Below are 6000 nucleotides of genomic sequence, written 5' to 3' on the forward strand. Positions count from 1 at the left end.
ACGATATTGATTTTTCTGAATCCTCAGGTTCTGAACCTCGAAAGAAAGTCAGAAGAAACTGAGTCCACAAGGACCGAGAGAGAGGACAATGTAGAACCCAAGCTTAGTGTCTAATTTCTTCTGAAAGGCAAAGTTCTTTGCAAATAGTTTCTTCCTGAAACAAATACACAGACTCCTGACACAAACGTAGAGTACACAATGAGATTGTATTTGGCAGCTGTCTCTTCCCCAGGGAGTCAAGAATGAATGGAAGGAGAGTCACTTTCTGCAATGTCTGCATCCTACAGGCTCAAAGAGTTTTCCCTTAAGTGTGGCATTTTTCTTTTCTTTCTTCCTTCTCTTTTTTCTTTTTGCTTGAATCCAGGGGTGCTTAACCACTGAGCCACCCCCAACCCTTTTTATATTTTATTTAGAGACAGGGTCTCGCTGAGTTGCTTAGGGTCTTAGTAAGTTGTTGAGGCTGGCTTTGAACTCATGATCCTCCTGCCTCAGACTCTGGAGTCATTGGGATTACAGGCGTGTGCCACTGTGCCCAGTTCAAATGTGGCATTTTTGTTTCTTTTTGCAGACAGAGCAGTGAATTAGACACATGTGATCCTTACCCTTATGGGCCTTATAGTTGTGGATACAGACCAAGTTTCTTTTTGCAGCAACTTACTGGCCACTAGTGCGTGGAATTTCAACACTGAGAATTAAGAGACTTCCCATGCCCAGGAGATGGGAGGGGAGAGAAAGAGCTCCCAAGTCTGGGCTGGGAAACAGTGATGCCAGAGAAGGAAATAAAAATGTATTATTCTGGGGATGGAGTCAGGGGAAGAGACTGGGACTTGCAAAGGGGACTCTAAGGTCTCTGGGTGGAAGGGTTGGCTGTAGCAGATATGGAGAAATAACAACGATATAGAGAGAATCAAACACTCAAAAGAACATAGAGGATGATGCTTGATAGAGAAGGGATTGGTGATGAGGAAGAGCTTTGGTCCATTGAGAAGAATGCAAGAGCCCTGGGCTGGGTTCTAGGCTTTGCTGCTGGGAAGCAGTGAGAAAGGGCAGACAGCCTCACAGACATTGGGATAAGAGATGGAAAAGCAAATGGTGAATCAGACTTGACTTGTACCTAAAACATTGTCCGAGTCAGTGGGAAATTACTTTAAAAATTATTAAGGTAATGCGTTCCCATCATTATTCTAAATCAGCACAAAATTCTTCAACAAAAAAAGCAACTTAATCACATAAGTAAGACAATCTATGCCAGTTAATTGCCCCAAGCTCCAAACAGCATCTTTTCCATTCATTTTAATTTTATCCCATTTGTACTAGTTTCTATTTAAAAAGAAAAAGATTACTAGCTATTAAATACCTTAGCTGAAAAAAAAAAAAACAAGATAATCAGGGAGGTTGTGACCAAGTTTACAAAACCACAGATTTACTATGTTTAAATACGTGTTCACAGGCTATAAAACTGTTGACTGTGGCAGAGGAACTAAATTTCTAGATTAAAGACACCTTTGGATATAGGATTCAAAGTTAAATAGCACATTCTTGGGGGCAAGAATACTTCATCAAATGTATGTACAGATTGCAAGTTGTGTCTTGATTTTGGAAACAGTTGTATAAAAAAATGAACACCAAGAATCAAAGAAATACCATATCTGAACCACTGACCCCTGACACATATCACCTTTAGGGATACATTGACTTTTGTATATGGTCCTTTGGTGTTATAAATAAAAGTCAAAAATACTGCTAAATTAAATTTTAAACTAAAATCACTTATCCATTGATTTACATTAATATTTTTGAATTTATCTTAACTGAAAAAAATCCAGGAGGGGCTATAAAATACATAATAAAAATTGATATCAGAGCTAGTGTGGGATGATTCTGGGGTCTGCTGATGCTAACAGAGACCACCTTTCCCTGGATTTGCTGCCATGGTCTCCACAGCTGCCGACTGTAAGACTGTTATCAGCTCTGCCATTGACTTCCTTTGTCAAGATGGATTTGATGGCATGGCCTGGACATTGAACATTCAGAGTTCTGGGGAAATCCAACTGAAGAAAGCAGCAATTTGCCATAGTGATTAAGGTGAAGATGGAGCCCTACCTCTGTTTTTGTTGAGAAGCAGGAGGCTTAGTGGATTTTCTGTGAGAGCTGCATTTCCTGGGAATGACGAAGGTTCTGCCTTCAGATAGTACACTGGTTAAGGTATATGGAGATTGCAAGCAACAGAAACATACTGTCTAGCTCTACGTTCAAAGAGAATTTATTGGAAGGATATAGATATCTGCACAAACCTAAGTGTTTTAATCCACTATGTCACTGCTGTGACTAAAAGACCTGACAAGAACAATTAGAGGAGGAAAAGTTTATTTGGGGGCTCACAGTTTCAGAGGTCTTAGCTCATAGCTGGTTGATTCCAACCTTTGGGGCTACAGGTGAGGTAGAATATCATGGTGGAAGAGTGTGATAGAGGAAAGCATTTGGGGACATGGTACCAGGAAGCAGAGAGAGAGAGAAAGAGAGAGAGAGAGAAAGAGAAAGAGAGAGAGAGAGAAAGAGAGAGAGAGCTCTACTCAACAAGGACAAAATATTAACCCCAAAGGCACACCCCCAGGAATCCACTTCCTCCAGCCACACCCTACCTGCCTATAGTTAATGTAAGGAAAAATGCAGCTCAGCTCCGTTCCAGCCCCTCCCACGGAACTGCCGCTGGGCACGCCCCGTTTCAGTTGCAGCTCGACAATAGCTCCCAGAAAAATCCACAGCGGACACAAGGCCTCATGCAAGAGACTTTATTATGCGGACAAATAGTGCGTCTGCTCCAGGGTGAAAAAAAAGGAAAAGGGAAAGATGGCTTGGACGCTTCTCCCAGATATTGGAATCTCCCGGGCTGGAAGGAACCAATAGCAGAGGAGAATACTTGCAAGCTGACTGATGAACCAATAGCTAGCTAGCATGTTAGGATATAATGTGGGAAGCAGGAAAATGGTTGTAGTGTAGGCCGGAAATTCCTGTAAGAGGCGGGCGGAGCACAGATTGACAAGTGGTTGGGAGGCGGGGAGAAATGGCTGCACCTGGAAGTGCGGAGTATCGGTTTTGTATTACAGTTAATTCTATCAGAGGATTAATGTACTGACTGGATTAAGGCTCTCATAACCTAATCATTTCACCTGTAAGTCTTCTTGCATTTTCTCACACAGAAGCTTTTGGGGGACACCTCACCAAGGAAGAAATAACCATAACACCAAGGAAAAAATTCTTGGGTTGAAAAGAAGAAACCATTCATTATTTTAATCACTCCTTTGAAAGTCCTTACTGAGCACCTATTGTGATCCAGTTCAAGCACTGTGCACACACTATAGACAGTGCAGTGAATTAGACAAACCTGATCCTTACCCTTATGGGCCTTATAGTTGAGGATACAGACTGAAAAAACTAAAAATGTATCAAATATTTTCCATTCCAGGTAAAAGGTAGGATGGAGGCAAGTAAGATGGTCAGGAAAGTCTTCTCAGGGGAAGTAATATTTAAACTGTGATATGAATGAAAAGGAACCAACCACATAGAGTGCAAGGAGAAAGGTGTTCTAAGAAAGTGGAAATGGTATCAGCAAAGGCCTGGAGACAGAAAAGAGCTTAGTCCTGCTAAACACAAAAGTTAGAGCTGTAGAAGAAAAAGAAATTCTGCCTGGAGTTCCTGGTCCCCCCTCCTTTTGGTATTACTATTAATTCTGACTTGACTTTTAGTATCTCTTTGTTTCAAGTTATGCTTTACCAAAACTTGTCATACTTGTATACTGAGGGTTATTTCTACAAAAGGGAGATTGCTGTGAGCTGAAAAGCAGCCCAAGAGCTCCTTACTATAGGGAAGGAATCAGACAATGAAGACTGTCACTTGAATCTACCCTCTCTCCTTCCAGGAGATGCTGGAGGGGTTTGAAGAAGTGGCTAAAAAATAGTACATGCCAGTGTGCTTATCACAGCATCTGCTGGCAAGGCAACCACTAAGGCTTAGAAACTGGGGAGTGCACTGGGTCTCTTGGATTCTCCAAATCCTACAGCAGAGATTCCTAAACTATTTGGTGGAGAGCATCCCAAATAGTTAAGTGAATGTAACTTAACCTTCAAAGACAAAGAAGTTTGGGAACTTGGTGGCCCTGGGATAAAGTTATGATCTCTTTAAATTGTCACTATAGTGAGGTGGTAGTCACTGTGCGGGGGAAAGAGACTCAAGACCCCAGAAAATCCTTATAATGGCAATCCTCATTAGTGATTTCTTTTGAACAAAGCTGTATGATCATGAAAACTATTACTGACAAAACAATAGGAGAACTACTCACCTGATTCCTGTGGTCCTACAGATCCCTGATTGAGATCACATGCTCTAACAACCCACATTCAGTCTTTTGCTCCAGGAAGCCACATTGGCAGGACCACGTGACTCTACTTGGCATTGTGGGTTTCCCATTGCTACCATATCTTACTCTTTAGTTATCCATGAAAAAATGCTCTGAGGCTTCCTTTGGTGCTTGTTCCAGGCTCCTTGACTTCACCAGCATGATGACCTGTAACTGTCTTAGTAGCTGGGACACATTCCACAGGGTACAACAATCCTCTGCACATAACCCCAAAGCAATACTGAATTCCATTATAATCTCATAAATAGCTAGAGAAGGATTTCAATACTATAAGATTTCAAATAATTCGATCTCCCTTCCAACCTGAATTGATTGTGTTTACTTGAATCCTGTCCTGATAGGTGAATGACAGAACATAGGATTCAAGGATTGAGGTGACAGGCATTGTTTCAATCATGTAAGAAAGGAAAGTCATGAGTCTTATGCAGAGAGGAGATGGGCAGGTTTTGGGGAGAGTCTTGCTTAGGGATTTCTTTTTGGGGGCAATTGCTAGACTGGTCATCAAATGCACAGGCACTGTTGATGAACTAAGGTGTGTTGCCATTCCCAGAAATATGCCATGGACTACTGGAAAGACAAGGGGGTCCCTGCAGAAAGGTTGGTCACAGGTTTCCCCATCTATGGAGGACCTTCCAGCTCAGCACTTCTAATCCCTCAGTTGGTGCCCCCGTCTCTAAAGCAGAGTCATCTGGTCCTTTCACCTGTGAGTCTACCCCTGGGCTTACTATAAATTAACTAACTATATATAAATTAACCAGGCTTAAAATGCATCAGGGGAAATTCTTTCGCTAAGTCACTGTGTTACTCTTCTCTGGTGTTCCTAAGCCCTGGTTTCTCATTACTGGGAGCATAAGCAGCTTGATGACTGCAGAACATTTACTTAGAAACAAAATGATCTGAATTTCCCTTTCAGGTTTTAAAACATCATTTTTTCCCATAACCCCAAAGTAATACTAAATTCAATTATACTCTTGTAAATAACTAGAGAAGGATTTCAAATAATTTGATCTCCCTTCCAACTTGAATTGATTGTGTTTACTTGAATACTGTGCTGAAAGGTGAATGACTAGCAAGCAGTGTTTGCCAAAGACCCCAGAGGGAAGAAGCACCTAATCACATCTGGCCATGCTCGCCATTGCCCAAATAACCTCTGGGTACAGATTAGTTAGAATAGCTCGTGTCCGTAGGTCGGCGTCACATAAATTTGTCTCTCCACTTTATGAAATATATGAGATTAATGTGGTTTCCATGATGTCCTCTTTTCCATCTGCTTCCCATTTCTTCCTAGTTTTCCTCCCATTTAAGTCATTTCTCCTCCATTATGACATTGGTCTGTGAAGTGCTCTTTACCTTCTTCACCCCACACCTATAGATCTACACATTCTCAAGCAGAACCACAAATGCCTGGATTGAAGACCAAAAGTCCCACCTGCTGAGAAAGGCACTGAGTGGATTGGCTAGGACAACACTGAGAATCACCAGTATAAGGTGTGGACACTGAATAAATTACAGTTCTGGCTCTGACTCCTGCATTCATCAGGGACCTGTTTTCCTAAGATCTGTGGTATCAAACTTTTAATATG

Source organism: Sciurus carolinensis, chromosome 1, assembly GCF_902686445.1.
Source record: "Sciurus carolinensis chromosome 1, mSciCar1.2, whole genome shotgun sequence".
Classification (NCBI taxonomy): Eukaryota; Metazoa; Chordata; class Mammalia; order Rodentia; family Sciuridae; genus Sciurus; species Sciurus carolinensis.